This window comes from Astatotilapia calliptera, unplaced genomic scaffold (genome assembly GCF_900246225.1).
Source record: "Astatotilapia calliptera unplaced genomic scaffold, fAstCal1.2 U_scaffold_87, whole genome shotgun sequence".
Lineage (NCBI taxonomy): Eukaryota > Metazoa > Chordata > Actinopteri > Cichliformes > Cichlidae > Astatotilapia > Astatotilapia calliptera.
In genome coordinates, this window is record NW_020535830.1 from 43,287 (window position 1) to 61,680 (window position 18,394).

At 41.6% G+C, this 18,394-nt stretch overlaps 1 long non-coding RNA gene across 1 annotated transcript; it reads right to left on the reverse strand.

The window, feature by feature from the left end:
* Window positions 1–6,347: 6,347 nt before the first annotated feature.
* On the reverse strand, window positions 6,348–10,019 carry LOC113018449 (uncharacterized). The gene is made up of 8 exons (XR_003271795.1): window positions 9,759–10,019; window positions 9,002–9,041; window positions 8,809–8,855; window positions 8,452–8,496; window positions 7,583–7,612; window positions 7,060–7,128; window positions 6,779–6,853; window positions 6,348–6,413 (listed from the first exon to the last, which is right to left on the reverse strand). It is a non-coding gene; the product is annotated as an uncharacterized LOC113018449 (long non-coding RNA).
* Between the last annotated feature and the right edge of the window lie 8,375 nt (window positions 10,020–18,394).

An 18,394-nucleotide genomic window follows, 5' to 3' on the forward strand; every position in this document is an offset into this window, starting at 1 on the left:
TACTCGGTGCAACGCTTCTTAAATGTGTTTTTGCAGGATAAAACACAGCAGGTGGTGTAGAGAGGACGTCAGCTGACGGAGCAGAGGGAGGCAGACTGTGGATAAATGACAGAGTGAGAGGAGAGCAACCATGACAGAAGCACAGGTGTGGCAGATAGAAGTGGCTTTATAGACACTTATTGTCAGTCCTCGTGCATGCTGTGGAAATAAGTGTCTGTGTCATGAGGTGACATGTGAGCTTATCTTTGGTCAATAAAGCTGAACGACCAGTTTTCACTTTGCTTGTTACGCTTGTTTAGTGACGTCTGGGTTTCTGTGGAGCCCGAATTTTGATGAGTTCTGGTGAAATCATCTGAGATCATCTGAGCATCGGTGAAGAGTCAGCAGAGAAAGTGTGGGACAGAAGTTTGCTTTGGACACATGGACTGAAATCAAAAAGGAACAAACAGGATTTCCAATGGACAGTATGGAGAAGTGAAAGTACACAAAGGCTGTGCTGGAACACGTGTGTTACACTTTTTGACAGCTGAGAACAAAACACAATATTTTGCATCATCTCTGCAGTGTCTCTTCTTTCCTCTGCTGTTGTGCTTTTAGCTCCAAACTGTTTCAAATGGTTTGTCAGCAAGCTGACCTCTGACCTCTGCAGTACTAACTCCTGACCCGTACAAAGAGCGGGCGTTTCTGACCTTTGACCTGCAGCTGTATGTCTCTCAGTCTCAGTTCTTCTCTCCGTCACTGATGGAGCAGGTGTAGTTGCTGCTGACAGTCAGTCGTTTGTTTTCTCAGAGTGAGGCTGAAGTCTGAACTGTTCAGAGCATCAGGTCTCATCAACGTGCGCTGCTGTAACGCCGCTTTGTCCTCTGAGATCACCAGGTATGAAACCTGAGTGCTGACAGAGCAGCATGTTCCCCCTCATTCACCTCCACCACCACAGCCAAGGCATGCTGGGAAACTGAGGACACACAGACGGAGAACTGAAGTGTCTGCTGTGTGTTCATCTCAGAGTCCTCACAGGTGACACATTAGCTCCAGAACACCAAGCCAGGTGTTTGAAGCCTGACAGGGATTCTTCCCATCCAGAGGGAGGATTTAGCTGCACAACAATGAACATTAGTGTGTAGTTTAGAAACACAGACTGTGCCTGCACTGCATCTAGTGAAGAAAAGTGTTACTGCCAGAGAACCAGGCTCCTTTAAAGCAGCTGATATTAAGGTTGAAAAATCAACAATAAGCTGATGTAATCAACGTTTCACAAAATGGTCAGCAGCTAAAATCTGGAGCCGTTCTTTGGTGGTAATTAACAGTTTGTTCTTGTTAGCTAATTATGTCATTAAAGGTAGCAGCAGAAGCCTTGTGTTGAAAGCCCATTCACTCACACATTCACACAGTATGTGTGTGTCTGTGTTACACTGTGGACATCCCTTCTGTTGGAGCGCCATCTTGTGGCAGGTTTAAGAAATGTTCTTCTTGTAAATCCAAACTGATGCACCTCCATAGCAGACTGTGGAGGCTTTCAGTGACATGAAGACTTGATTTATACTGTCATATTCTCCTGTTACACAAAGCACAGCACGCTGAACATGGATGAACTGAAACTCCCAGCATCTGACTGAGGAAAAGCACAAATCATTCTCACACTGACTCCTGCTTGATTTTAGATTTGCTTTCAAATCCTCACACTTTCATATGAAGCACTAAATGGGCTCCAGACTGTTTATCTCAGCTTCCTGTCAAACACACTGCTGCTCACACCGAGGCTCAGTTTACTCCTCCAGCCTGGCTTAACCTGCTGTCTGTTAAAAACAGTCCCACACTCCTCTGTTTAATCCTTCTGATCAGACTCTTTGATTTTGTATTGTTTTTACCTGAAGTTGTGTTTTTGACATGGTTCTGTCTGTGAAATAAAGCTCACACACACACTGCTACAGTCCTTCATACACTTAGAAACGAAGCTGCTCCTTTCCTCAGTGCTGACACATAAAGAAGAGTTGGTTTTATATCCAACACGTCTCTGTTCCAGAAAACAGCTTCAGCAGCCTCTGAGTCTGAACTTGGAGTTGGTTATAAGCCACAGGCCTGTGTGCACAGCAATGAGGAAATATAATGCAGTAAGTGAAACATGGATGTGTGGAACAGATTATCCCAAAGGTTGATTCTGTTCATCTGGACGTTCTCAGTGAAACATTTGGTCTCTCGGTCAGGTGACTCCTTTAGTCTCAGCTGACTGCAGGTTTCCAAACCTTTGTCACTGGATCACTCACTTCATCTCCAACGTGTCCCTGACACAGACAGCTGGAGCCGTTACAGCAAAATCATTGATCATCGTTTTTAGAACATTAGCTGGTGTTGGTGGGCAGGCTAGCAGTGCTAATTGTTAGCACTAGTTCTGCTGCTCTCCCTTTGTCTCTGTTATTGTTGGTCTTTAGTGAACAATAGAAAGTGTCTTCATGAGACTGTTGCCTAATGTTCAAATGTAGATAACACCACCTGCACCAACCTGTTACACAGCACAACCCTCTGGTGTAGCTTTGCCCATACGGTAAAAAAATATATTTCAAAATACATTTTGAAATATATTTATATATTTTGAAATGTATTTTAGCACATATATTTTTTGGCCATTTTTTGTATATTTTGAAATATATTAATAAAATATATTTCAAAATACAATTTAAATGTATTTAAAATCATTCAAAAAAATATAAATTTAACCCTTCATATATTTCTAAGAAAACACATTCACATGTAACATCTGAAAGAAATCTTTATTTGATGTTTAAAACATACATATAGCATATCAATCAAGCAAGGAATACTCATTTTATAAGTTTATTCTCATTACATACTTAAACATTCTAAAAGAAACACACACACATATACATATATGTGTGTATATATATATATATATATATATATATATATATATATATATATATATATATATATATATATATATATATATATATATATATATATAAAAAACACCCAGCACGCCCCTGCGGGCGGTTTATCCCTCAAGCTCGGGTCCTCTACCAGAGGCCTGGGAGCTTGAGGGTCCTGCGCAGTATCTTAGCTGTTCCCAGGACTGCGCTCTTCTGGACAGAGATCTTCGATGTTATTCCCGGGATCTGCTGGAGCCACTCGCCTAGCTTGGGAGTCACCGCACCTAGTGCTCCGATTACCACGGGGACCACCGTTACCTTCACCCTCCACATCCTCTCGAGCTCTTCTCTGAGCCCTTGGTATTTCTCCAGCTTCTCGTGTTCCTTCTTCCTGATGTTGCTGTCATTCGGAACCGCTACATCGATCACTACGGCCGTCTTCTTCTGTTTGTCTACCACCACTATGTCCGGTTGGTTAGCCACCACCATTTTGTCCGTCTGTATCTGGAAGTCCCACAGGATCTTAGCTCGGTCATTCTCCACCACCCTTGGGGGCATCTCCCATTTTGACCTCGGGACTTCCAGGTTATACTCGGCACAGATGTTCCTGTACACTATGCCGGCCACTTGGTTATGGCGTTCCATGTATGCCTTGCCTGCTAGCATCTTGCACCCTGCTGTTATGTGCTGGATTGTCTCTGGGGCATCTTTACACAGCCTGCACCTGGGGCCTTGCCTGGTGTGATAGACCCCAGCCTCTATGGATCTTGTACTCAGAGCTTGTTCTTGTGCTGCCATGATTAGTGCCTCTGTGCTGTCTTTCAGTCCAGCTTTGTCCAGCCACTGGTAGGATTTCTGGATATCAGCCACCTCCTCTATCTGCCGGTGGTACATACCGTGCAGGGGCCTGTCCTTCCATGATGGTTCCTCGTCTCCCTCCTCTTTCTTGGGTTTCTGCTGCCTGAGGTATTCACTGAGCACTCGGTCAGTTGGGGCCATCTTCCCAATGTATTCTTGGATGTTCCTTGTCTCATCCTGGACTGTGGTGCTGACACTCACCAGTCCCCGGCCCCCTTCCTTCCGCTTAGCGTACAGCCTCAGGGTGCTGGACTTGGGGTGAAACCCTCCATGCATGGTCAGGAGCTTTCTTGTCTTTATGTCAGTGGCTTCTATCTCCTCCTTTGGCCAGCCTATTACCCCAGCAGGGTACCTGATCACGGGCAGGGCGTATGTGTTGATGGCCCGGATCTTGTTCTTACCATTCAGCTGACTCCTCAGGACTTGCCTGACCCTCTGCAGGTACTTGGTGGTTGCAGCCTTTCTAGCGGCCTCTTCATGGTTCCCATTTGCCTGCGGGATCCCCAGGTACTTGTAACTGTCCTCTATGTCTGCAGTGTTGCCTTCTGGTAGTTCAATCCCCTCAGTTCTGACTACCTTCCCTCTCTTTGTTACCATCCGACTACACTTCTCCAGTCCGAACGACATTCCAATGTCATTGCTGTATAGCCTGGTAGTGTGGATCAGTGAATCGATGTCTCGTTCACTCTTGGCATACAGCTTGATGTCATCCATGTACAGGAGGTGGCTGACAACTGCTCCGTTCCGTAGTCGGTATCCGTAGCCAGTCTTGTTAATGATCTCACTGAGGGGGTTCAGGCCTATGCAGAACAGCAGTGGGGACAGAGCATCTCCTTGGTAGATCCCGCACTTGATGGTAACTTGTGCTATGGGCTTGGAGTTGGCCTCTAGTGTTGTACGCCACATCCCCATTGAGTTCCTGATGAAGGCTCTTAGGGTCCCATTGATCTTGTACAATTCTAGGCATTCCAGTATCCAGCTGTGGGGCATTGAGTCATAGGCCTTCTTGTAATCAATCCAGGCAGTGCACAGGTTGGTCAGTCTGGTCTTGCAGTCTCGGCTGATTGTTCTGTCTACCAGTAGCTGGTGTTTTGCACCTCTGGTATTCTTGCCAATTCCTTTCTGTGTCCCGCTCATGTATTGACCCATGTGCCTGTTCATCTTAGCCGATATGATGCCTGACAGGAGCTTCCATGTAGTACTGAGGCAGGTTATTGGTCGGTAGTTGGAGGGGACCGGTCCCTTCTTGGGGTCCTTGGGGATCAGGACCGTCCGGCCTTCAGTTAGCCATTCCGGGTGTCTCTCGTTAACTAGCAGCTGGTTCATTTGTGCTGCCAGACGCTCGTGGAGTGCAGTCAGCTTCTTCAGCCAGTAGGCGTGAACCATGTCGGGCCCTGGTGCTGTCCAACTCTTCATACTGGAGACCCTTTCTTGGATATCTGCCACTGTGATGGTTACTGGACCCTGTTCAGGGAGGTCACTGTGGTCTGCCCTCAGATCCACTAGCCACTGAGCATTGCCGTTATGGGTTGCATCCTTCTCCCATATGCTCTTCCAGTATTGCTCCGTCTCCAGCCTTGGTGGTGCTGTTCTCTTATTGTTCCCTTGCCACTGAGAGTACACCTTTGCTGGTTCTGTGGAGAACAGCTGGTTTATTCTCCTGCCTTCTATCTCTCTGGTGTACCTCCTCAAGCGGCTGGCCAAGGCTGTGAGTCTTTGCTTGGCAGTTTCCAAGGCCTCAGGTATGGACAGCTTGCTGTATTTCTTAGGCACCTTATTTGTCGCACCTTTCTGCAACTCCGTTAGTTGGCTAACCTCCCTCCGTGCTACTTTGATCTTGCCCTCTAGCCTCCTTCTCCATGGAGGGTACTGCCCCTTGTGGCTGTTCAACTTGTAGCCAAGCATCTCACTGATCACTGCTGCCGTATTGTAGATCAGCTTGTTAGTGTCGGTAATCGTGGTTGTAGGTATTGCCCGTAGTGCATTAACATCATCTAGCAGACCTTCTGAGGGTACTTCACGTAATCTTGGTAACCGGCTACGGGGGATCCAGGTTTCAAGCTTGGCCATGATCCTATTTTTCAGGTCAGTTCCTCTCGCACTCAACGATCCTTCTCCTATCGCACTTGGGGCTATGTACCCAATCTCGGGTGGGGGTGATGATATCTCCCCCCTGACCTGGCGTCCTGACTCCTCCTTGCCGTAGCATTTGTGTTGTACCTCGTCAATCTCTAGCTGTGAGAGCAGTCCCTTCTTTCGAATGTTGGAACACTGAGCTACTAGTTGTTTCGCCGTCATTGTGGATGTTGGGTATCGAAGAATCCATAGGTCCCTCATCCTATTCATGTAGCCCCTTCCGCCGGGGTTACTTGCGTAGTAGCATTCCAACAATGCCCTGTTTTCGTCCCTTGCCCACCGATGCCTTCTTGTTCCAGTAGCCCACTTTTCGTCAGGGTGCCCTGGTTCCTCAACACCTGACGCGGACCTTGTTGATCCGGGCGACGTCCGAGCCGGCATGCCTTCATATTTATGTGTGTGTATATATATATATATATATATATATATATATATATATATATATATATATACACACAGTCTCAGTTCCCCCAGCTTTCACTGCAATCCTCAAAGCCCTTCTGGACACGCTGGGAAACCCCTTCCTTACCGCCACTTTTATCAGAGTTAAAATAAAAATGTGATTTATGTTAGCTGGCTTCATTTAGCAAACAGATATTTCTGTTTATACAGATACAGATATTAATACAGATATATTTTACGCATAATTTACCTCTTTTTTTTTCCTAGATGGGAAGTCTATCCAGTTCACATTACAGTAATGCTAACACCCCTTTTGGTCGTCTCTCCTTACCTTCCAGCATTCATAAATCTGTTGACCTTCTTTGTCTGAGACCAACCACTACAATGCATCATCACCTATTTGTATTGGTAACTTACTTTACAACCTATTTTAATGGTTGCAAAGTAAGTTACTTGTGGTGTATGCAATTTTAGATACACAGAAAGTCTTCACATACTATATATGGCTGTCATAGTGTCCTTATCAAGGGCAGTTCTTCACTCTGCGCCGATGTCCGTTTTGCTCTGTCCTCCTATAAAAAGCATGAACATTTGAGTTTTTGATTAGTTTTAGATTTCCAAAAATTTGATATTTGTACAACTAAACATTTGAACTACAATATATGCTATTGAGCGATACTTTTATGGGTAATTTTTGGTAAAGAAACTGGTGACAGAGTTGTAGGCTTTTTAAAGTACTATTAGCTAACCATTTGAACTGACTTTCAAAGCTGATTACCTTTTAAATTGCTGTGGATCAAAACCTCCAGTGGGAAGGCGGCCATTAGAAGAACACGCACCATTGAACCTGAAAATAACAAAAACAAACAAAAAACAGAACAATATATAAGAGTCCGGTAGGGTAATAAATCTCTTCTGAAGCAATATAGTTCATTTTGGGTGAAAAACAAAACATTCCTCTAAAATATATATACTGACATCAGCAATCAACATCATGATTGTAATTATTTCCTTTTTAGTACATCTACTGCTGTTTGCATGTGTCAAGCACTACGACTGTATCTATGCATATAAATTCACCATATATATCCAGCAAAAATGTTTTGTTATAGGAAAACAAACAAAGGCATTCAATCAGAGGTGAGAAATTAATTGGGAATATGAATTATAGGTGAACTATTCTTTACCTACTAGCAATCAAGCTTCTTTAACCAAGAAGCTTGAAATATTTGAATGTAAAATAAAATAAATAAATAAATAATAATAAAAATAGCATGATGTAATTAAAATGCACAACTTACATTAAGGAAATCTGCATTTGTATCCACAGGCTAAAAGTAAAACAGTAAATGTGTTAGTGATAGTACAGGTATTTGTAAAAAAAAAAAAAAGAGGCAGTAACTGTGACGCTTCTAGTGGGATGCTAAATGCAGAGATTTATATTTACAGTATAATACTGCATGTACGGGTAGCTGTGTTGTGAACTGTAACTGAATATTAGAGAATCTCAGAGAAATTAAATGTATTTATTTTTTTAATTTATCAATCATAAAACCGTCTGTTTTGAAGGCCTGTTACGATAGCGACTTTTTGTTGGTCGGTATATTGCCCCATAAACAATTGCGACAAGTTATGTCATTGTCATTTTAAGACCATTTTATGTCTTTGAATGTATAATCATAATATAACACCATAATAATGCAAGATCTACACACTTTCAATTGACAAACCGACATCTAATTCTTAAAGTATTTAGATCATTGAAATTAGGAATCAAAATATTAGATACCCTAAAAACTTGAATAAATAGTAAGTTTTCTAACAAATAGAAAACAATGATATTTAATGTTATTGTTTTGTTATCATTATATTTTATTTTTGTAAATATAATGGCACATAAATTACATCATCAACAATTATTGAGGTCATGTACATGTACTGTGTGTTAAGTCGATATATCGATTATTGTGATAGGCCTACTGTTTTGGTATCATAACGAGCTTGTCAAACATGCATGACCACTAAACAATGTCTAAGCAGTAGTACTGGTCTGAATGACAACAAACATAACTAGTGTTTTGGAAAATCTGTTAGAAAACAGTTATTTCAATAATTATGATTAGCATGTGACACAGACACCGCATAAAAAACTACAACAACAAATACTTACTTTAGGAGGATGGGGGAGGGCAGCATGAGGTTGAGACTTTGACATCTGTAAGAAACAAATTCATGTATTACAAACAAGTCACTTAAAAATACATTAATGTGGCAGACTGTTCCCTGTTCAGATGCAGTGTATAAGTACAATCAGGGCTGTCACAACAATGGGGTGGGGCCAAGTGGCTGCAACCCTAGGTACAATGTGCAGGTATATATAATTACATATAATATATGTGAATAAAGCAAGAATCTGTTTAGGTTAGTCACTGTGCTGACTGATGCTTGCTAGGTTTATATGATTGCAAACTGCACAAAAACAACAACAGCAACAACATTAATGACAATGACAAACAAAATTACTTACATTTATGTAAATCTCACATTAGGAAGATCTGCATTCGATTTCATGGGCTGAAATAAATAGGCAGAAACATTACTGCTAAAAAAAATAAAAAACAAAAACTCTAAAAAGCCTAAAAATGACTTAAAAAGCAAGGAAATGTGGAACATTGTAATTAGCGAACATTAATAAAGCATAACTGTTCTTTGTTTCTAACCTTGGTAAGTACTCTGTAGCCAGAAGGAGAGGTAGGATTTCTGTGAAAGCCAAATTAAATGTGAATAGGCTTTGATAGTTATTGAGAAGGCAGAATAATAAGAAAAGGCAAAAGTACGTCACAATATAATTAATTAAGTTAAATATTTTGATTACCAAATTATGGAAGCGTGGAGCTGCCACCCAGGCAAAAGAAAAATAGAGCTGTATCACGTTATGACGTGAAATGTTTATTGTTCTAACATTGTGCTTTTCATGTTTGTATAATACAGTGGTTCTTAACCTTGTTGGAGGTACCGAACCCCACCAGTTTCATATGCGCATTCATTGAACCCCTCTTTAGTGAAAAATAAAGTGTGTTTTTTTTTCAAATTAGACGTAGATATGTTTTTTACTGGTGCACAAAATGAGCCGTGCACGTCACAGCGGAGGCTCTGCCGAACCCCTGAGACCAACTCACCGAACCCCTAGGGTTCGATCGAACCCAGGTTAAGAACCACTGGTATAATATAATATCACGTTATTATAATATACATAATTGTCACGTTCGCACAATATTGTACGGACGTGATAATTATGTACATTTTTCGTACAATGTTGTTCAAACATGTTGTTCAAACATGATAGTATATTGTTAGAACGATAAACTTTTCACGTTATAACGTGATATACTTATATTTCTCTTTTGCCTGGGTGGCAGCTCTACGCTTCCGTTCCAAATACACGAGAATAAAGTAATATTATATGGGAAAAGGCACCTGCTAGCTTGATGATGGAGGCTTCTTAGACTGGCCACCCGCCTTGGCTTCTTGTCGCCACTCCATGAAATAAAGGTCCGTTTCCTCCATGCCGGCTAATTATTCATCCTCATTAAAATCTCGTATATGTTCAGTTGGCAGAATTGAGAATTTTACATCTTCCAACCACTTAATTAACGCGAACATAATCGGCTTGTTTCTTCCCGTCTCCTGTATCCGGCCGTTCCTCTCGCTGTCAGATTTCGCGCCTCAGAGACGTCGTTATTTTTCAAAAAAAAAAAAAAGAAGAAAGAAAGAAACAGTAACAACTACTAAAGAGAGTTTTTGCACGTTCATTGCACATTTGTGGGAATGTTTAAATATTTTATTTTTATTAATTACTTTTCATTATATCTTTATTTTTTAAACCACCGTGGCAATGCGCATGCGCATACACTCCTGCACGCAAAGGGCTTTGGAGTTGACGTAATGTCGCAATGCATTGTGGGAGCGCAGCACCATCTTGGCAGGTCACGAATCAAAACAAGTTTGCTACGAACCATTCTGAAACATAGCTCAAAAGAAAATGACGGTATAGAGACAGATTCTGTCCAGATGCAAAGAGACGGTACTTGATTGTTGAAATGTGGACCCGTATGAAATATAGCCGTGGAGTAGAAACCCTGAAGACCAAACCGCTATTGACTTAGCATGATCTACTCTCATACCTTGTCTGTGGAGTCAGAGCATACACGGCGCACCAATTTCGCAATTATAAATCTCTGGAGGCGCACATCCAATTCACCAAGGACTGGGTACAAGATTTGGCTATTTTTAAGCCTCCACGTTGTGAGTACGGCGTCATTCAAGCAAAGGTAAGTCAGCTTGAGTACTGCGAGTAAAATGCGTTTGATTCCCCCCAGCATTCAAATTAGTGCTAGTAAAAATTCATTCGTGAGGGGGAAATTACAGTGAGAACATGTAGAGGCTCTGTTAGAGGGATAACATAGTGAGTTCAGTGCATTGATGTGACATTGTCCTGAAGGATTTAGTTATTCTTTATGGTTAAAGAAATTGCCCTAATTAATTCATATTTATTATAAATAATCCTAATTACACATCTTGCACACAAGAATTTCACTCACATGTACCAATGTACCTGCACATGTGATGTGACAATAAAAAGTGATTTGATTTGTGATTTGATTTGATTTGCTTCCTTGTTTGTGTCCTGTGTCACTAAAAATACATTCATTACATACTTTAGGTTCATTTTTTGCTGATAGGTTTCTAAAAAGAAACATGCAGATTTAGAATATAACATGCAGCGTTCTATAGATGGATACATAAAAACACTTTATTTGTTACATTTATGATAAATAGATTTGAAAGTAAATAAAACACATTTGTGTCGGCCTTGGCTCATAGTTCTTGTCTTTAAATGAACTTTGTCTGTGTGTGCTTCAGGTCCTGCACTCTTAAAGACTGAATTGCAGCATTGCAGCCACAGGTCATTGTGAGCATCACAGGGAAGGTTGAAGCCGCCCACTGCAGCTGTATGACTAGAGTCGTGGAGACTTGCAGCCATGTCACTGCTCTTCTGTTTAATGTAGAAGCAACAGTGAGGATCTGTGGCACAAGGACTGTTACAGATGAACCTGCATACTGGGTTTTGCTGGGTAATATGACCAAGATACAGCCAGAGGTTGGCCATAAGATAGACTTCTCCTCTTCAGCTGCTCAAAAAAAGGCTCTTGATCAAAACATAAACAGACCATTCGTTGTGACAGGTAAAAGAAGCCATCCTCAAAAAAGAAAAGTTCCACCTGCTACTGTGGAGGAGTTGGATCAACTGATGGGACAATATTTTTCCAAGCATAGTTCTGTTCTGAATAACTCATAGTGTTTTAATTTAGGGGGCCATGTAAATACTTTGCATTTACTGAATATGTACTTACTAAATACCACGTTTCAAAAGTTGAATAAAGAAACAAAGAAATGTTTGCCTATTTTTAATTAAAAGCACTTTGTAGAACATCACATCAGTTACAATGTAGAAAAAATGTTATGTATAGTTTACAAATGACAAAATGTTCACATAAAATCATGACAGCATTTGTATAATATCACCCACTACTAGCATTCTGTAATTTACTGTCTCTTTTGAAAACTTATCACTACATAAACAGCACAAGACTTAAAAGTATTTAACAAGAGCATTTTTCCCTGGTTTTACTACCACACTGGGGCACATGTTCACCAAAACGCAGCAAACCTTTGCCATCTTATCCAGGAAGGTCACCTTTTTACCCTCACATGGAAGAAGTAATCTGATTGGCATGGTGGTATGTAGCATGTAGTTTGAAGCAGGGATTTCGTAGTGCCCCATGTGTAGTGTTGGAACCCAGTCAGGATTTGTTTCATTCATTTCATAGGCTGGTTTGTTGCAATAATGCCAAATAATTAGCAACTCTATAAATAGAAGGTAGTTCTGCATGTTTGTTCTAAGTTTGTGCTATGATCTCAGAGCGCATTGAAAATAAAATTAACAGGCTATAAAGAATAATATGAACTTATTTAGAACTTACCTGAATGAAAATACTGGAGCACACCAACAGATATCTGTGGCTGGTAGAGAACTGAATATCAGCTCGTCTCGCAGCTGCTATCCAGGCTAGACGCCTTCTTTTGGTAACATCCAACACATAAGCTCCCTCATGATGTTTCCAGGTGAGGAAACAATGAAAAGAGAGCCTGTTTTCAAGCTTATTCCTTTGTCGGTAGTGCAATCTAACATTACAACCGACCACACAGCAAGCATTTGTTTGGCCTGCTAATATGGCGCCTTGACCAAAAATCCTGGCTACGCCCCATCCCGTAAGATCACGCTCCAGAGCCCTATTAACGTACGGATCTAGAAAGAAGACGCTGCATTTTTAACTCTGAGGGAGATGGAGAATGAGCCTATTTCCAAAACAGTGGAGTGTGTTCCTTTAAGTACTAAATTGTATATATTGTCAAAAACTAAAGTGTACATAGCAGTTGTTGTATCTTGTTTACTGTATCACTGACAGATAATTTCAAAGTCAATGAACGCTACATTATAGTGAGATATTGTGTAATGTGAAATACTGTAAGCAAATGAATAAACAACCTAATTCGTGATAGACCTTTGACTCTGTTTTGTTTGAATCCAACTGTTTTTTGCAGATGTGCATAAAACATGTTACTTTTAGTATTGTTATCATTATCATCATTATTGCACTAAATATATTTTAAATAAAGGATACTTTGATATACATTCTACTGTAAGGTTGGAAATGTATTTTCTTCACCCTAAAATATGTTTTGAAATGTATTTTGGTTTGAAAGAAATATATTTTCAATTTCAAAAATATATTTTTTTGGAGCATCACAAATACAAAATATATTTACCATATATTTGAAATATATTTTGGCCAGGAAAAATGTATTTTTTTACCGTATGGGTTTGCTGCTGCTGACTTTGAAAATCACACCAAACATGGAATCAAATATATCGACTCGGCTTAGACTACAGAGAAGCATCAGTCAGTAAACTCATCCATTGAAATAAACTAGTCCTTAAATAACTTTGAGTTACACAGTGGCAAATGTAATAGAGAAAGACACAGGGCCACCTGAAATCTGTCGTCCTATCTGATTCAAAACCAACATGTAGGAGAATCTGGAATCTTTGATTTTGAGTTAAAAATAAAATATGGATAAAATGCAGAAATGTTTTTACTAACATGTACTAACAGAGACTTGGAGGAGAGAGACCTAATGTTTAATAATCCACATTTCACTGTTTTACTCTTTGGTTCAGATGTGGATACTGTATTGTTCTTTCTTTGTGATTGTTTATGTTTAAGTTGTTTGTTGCTGGTTTTTAGTTTGTTTTTTGTCTGTTTGGAAGCTGACACAGTCTCTATGGAGATGGGTTTTTGGGGGGTAGCAGGAGGAGAGAAGCTGCAGAGAGGCGTGTAAGACTGCAACTCTGCTTCCTGGTCCCAACTCTGGATAGTCATATTTTGGGGGGTTTAATAAACTACTACTGCATGATGTAAAGCTGAAGTATTACACAGCTAGTTTAAATGCTGTAGGCTGCAGCCGTTGCTCTAACACTATAACTGTAACAGGGCTCAGTGCTGCTTCTAACAGTCTGAGCTGCTTCAGGCTTTATTTGTGAGGAGCACAGCAGCTTACAAACACGTGGCTGGGCCTGGACCCAAAGGAGTGTTTGTTAAAGCCTGCAGTGAATCCAGCAGCAGAATGATGGAAATGCAACACAGCAATGATGAAGAGGAGCAGCATTAAAGCCAAAGTCCAGTTCATACAGTTAGGTCCATAAATCAAATAAGGGAAAATAAAATGTTGTTGGATGCACCTGTCTGCAGCCTTAATGCTCTCTGGTCGCTATGGTAACGCGTAAACATTTCTTTCAAAATAAGACACACGACTACAACACGGGAAAGACCCAGGGAAACGAAGTTAAGGATAAAAACCCTGAAAACCATTGTTGGATTTATATTTTATCATTGTCATTGTTATTGGGGAATATCTAACCATATATGCTCAGAGGTGTAGAACCAATTGTGTAATGATAGTAGTCTTTAAAGACTTTGTGTGACTCCAGAGTGTTCTGGCATTCACACCCACGTCCTGGGATCATGGGAGAGGTGCTACCTTCTTATTGTTTTGTGGTAGGATGTCTGTTTTAGTCTAAGTGCCTTTTGTTTAGATGAACTGCTGGACTTCCAGACCAGCACACACACACACACACACACACACACACACACACACACACACACACACACACACACACACACACCTACATAACATACAGACTGGTACCTTTGTTCACGTGTATGTTAATGAACCTATGTATATTCATGTAACCTCAATAAAAGAGCAGTGTTACGAGGGAACGGACGAGAGCGACTGTGGTCAAGCGAAGGAACGGCATTGGTCCAGTTCTCTCCCGTGCACGAGAAACAGAAAGAACTACTCGTGTCTTGCTTTGCTGTGTAGCTGGATTGAACGATCCAGCGAACAGGTTTATGCTACAAACCTATCAACCATCAATTTCACACCGAGCCTCGACTCTCACGGCCCGGTACCAAACGACTCACGGACCGGTCCGTGACCCGGGGGTTGGGAACCGCTGAGTTAACGCATGAGTAGTTCAGGGCTGCACGTCATTTTCATTGTTAATATCTTTGTGAAAAGCACATTGATGTGAAAATCTTCATGAGAGTCAGAGGCCCTACAACACGATTAAAGATTCATTCAAAAGAAAATCACAAGTTATTATCATCTTCAGAACATTTCATTAAACATTAGAGACAGACTGCTGAGTACATCTCATCTCTATCCAAACAACCTACAGTCCACAAACACATCATGAACCAGTGCTCTGGGCTGTGGTCTGTCCCCAGTTACATGGATCAGCTGGTTCCCTGGAGGTGACTGCTGCTGTGGTTTGGAGCGGATGAATAAACCTGAACTGAATCAGGTGTCCAGTTACTTTTGGTCCCTTTAAACCAGGCTGTCACATGTTCAGGATGTGAAACTCCTCCTCCTCCGTGAAAACGGGTGTGGGTCTCAATCAGCCAAGGTTTTGGATGAACACATTGTGAGATCTAGCCCCACGCTATCATGTGATTTCCTGTGATCAAATGTCCCAGGATGTGAGTGGGCGTTAAGACGTCCATGTCCCTCTTCAAGCAACTTAAAGAAGTCCAGACGCTTTTCTTTCCAAGCTCCTTCGACAACATCATTCATAGAACAGCTTCCAGCTTCTTTTGCTCGGCTACAGTTTGGATGGATTTGCATTTAAAGATGCAACAAGACTAAAATGGTTAGGGTCAGGAGGTCAAAGGTCAGAGCTCCTGTGGGTCTGAGGGCGGCCTCACGCTGGAGAAGGATGAAGGAGTCTGACCTGAGCCAGTGTTTGACATGAACACATCAGCACTGCTGTCAGTGAGCCTAACGACAGCCGTTAGCATCATTTCAGTGTTTCAGTCATAAAAACACTTCCTGTCACTGTGGTGGTTACAGTGACATCATGCAGTTTGTGCTTTGACCTCCAGAGGGCGACAAATCAGCACAGACAGAGAGCTCCATTCAAACTTTGCTGCCATCAGGAATAATTCTTCAAATATAATCATCAGTGTTTGAGCAGTTATGATATCAGGGACAATCTAGACATGTGTGACAATACTGAACATGTCACATGACACACCTCAAACATCATGTGATCCACTCTCAGTCTGCACTTTCATTCATGACTTCAACAGGTTGAAATGAGCTTTGAAGAAACATTCAGTGAAATAAATCTTTCATGGATTCATGTGAGCAGCAGATGAACTTTGTACCAACAACATCTTCAATAACAGAGTCTGAATGAAGCTCAGGTGTTGATGCTGCTCACTGATTGGACGCTTGCTTTCAGCTCTGCTCTCAGTCTTTACTGCACAGGTGAAGGTAGAAAGTGTGACTGGATCTATAGACTGGAAACAGAGAAACATGCTGAACATTTGAAGCTTTGCAGCAGAAATGTTCATGTTACAAATACAGCAGAGCTGATCTGGGATCAGTGTGTTCACACCTGCAGCTACAACAAGGTTTCATGTCTCCACACGTCAGCATGTGAACTTTACTCTGACTCAGTCTGAGCAGTCAGACGGCATATTTTTAAAGTTAACACATCAGCACACACAGAGCTGAGCCCCTCCCACCTGTGCTGAGTTTCAGGTGGAGCCCCGCCTCCTTCCAGGAAGCAGCTCACCTGTGTGTCCGTGTTTAGTGCCCAGGTGTGGAGTGGAGCTTGTTGTTGGTGTGTGAAGAAACTGTAAGTTTGCTTTGTTTCCTCCTTTAACAGTTTGTCTTTAGGAACTTTACTGTTTGTTCAGCTCGTGTTTGATTTCTTCACACAACAAACTGTGTGTGTTTGTATTTCCGGTCTCTCCATTAAAGTCAGTGTGTAATGTTTCCTGGCTAACATCAGCTGTGTGCAGCTTAGTTCAGCACAAATCTGCCGCTCCATAGTTCACGGTAACGGACTCACAGCTGGACCAACGAGGCCGAGTGTGTCCGCCACTCTGAGCTACGTTCGTGTTTGTGTACTTGTAGTTTGTACTTTGAGTTCACTCAGAGCCCACAGAGGACGCAGCGTACGTGATGACGTCACAGCCCTTTACCTCCTTTACTGTCATTGTGATTAATGTTTACACACGAGACACCTGCAGAGCTCTGACGCTGAGCTAGCCACACAGCATGCTAACACTAAGCTAACGCTAAGCTAACGCTAAGCTAACCTAGAACCCAGAGTGAGGTTAAAGCTGAGTAAACACTGACCCCAGACCAGCACCGTGATAAAGTGAGCTGCTGCTGCTGAACTTGAACAGGTAACAAAGTGATGAGCAGTCAGGCTGCAGGTTTCTACCTGTTCATGTTTCTACAGTAGAATCACTTTGAAGTGTCTTTGTGCTGTTTCATCTTTGATTTGTGTTCATAAACACTCAGAGAAACATCACGTGACCTCATCAGGATCTGTGTTGGTGTGTGGGGCTGTACCTCAGCTTTATGTTGTTACATGCTCATTTGTTCATTTTACACAGTAACATCAAAGTAATGTTATGAGGAGTAATGAAGTAACGTACTCCATTACTTTTAATCAAAGTGTTCTGTGTAATATGTGTAATAATGACTGTTTTGAGTAATGACCAACACTGATCACAACAAAGAGGAAATGCCTCCAACATGCACAAACATTTGAGCCACAACATGCAGTTAATGTGCACAAATGTCTTTGATATGCTGCTCAGTGATGGTGGTGACTGTCAGAGTAGAGCTACTGAGAATCAATAAGTAATATCAATGATGGGATCAGAATCACTAAATTCTTCTCATCCCTGTCAGTATCATACATGTGCTGTATAATGTGATAAATGTAGAGGTGCTGGCTGTTCTCTCACTCTGCTGTTTAGCTGTAAAGGACGCCTCCCTGCCTTTGTCTCATTCATGACCTTTAATAGTCTCTTCTAACATGCAGAGATCTGTATGATCTGTTTCATAGAGTCTAACCAGCCTGTACAGGTAACAACAACAGTCACTGCATCACTGACACACAAACGTCATCTCTGTCAATAACAACATTCATACATGGAATAAAAACACATCAGTGGATCATTGCTGGAGCTGATGTTTGTGCTCCTGGTGCAAAGGCTCTCAGTTTCCTCCTTGAAATAACATCAGTGGTGGGTCAGCGACATGCTTTCTTTCCCTCTCAGGTTTAAATATCTGGGACTCTCCACCGTTTGGTTTTAGAGCTGAAGAAGCTTCTCAGATGAAACGTCTTCCAGAAACTTAAAGACGTCTCTTTTCTCTCCAAGCTCCTTAGATCACATGACCTGGATGACTGAACCTACAGACATATTGACCTGGTTTCATGGTCACATGACGGGTCAGAGGTCAGCGACTGTAACTCAGTTCCTCCTGTTAATGTGAACTCACTGAGTGTTTGTGGTTTACCTCTCAGACTGACTGAAGATGATGATGGAGGAAGAGGAGGACAGAGCAGAGTCTGCAGGGTCCAGCTGTCCGTCTGTGAGGAGTGACGGGTCCAAAGGAAA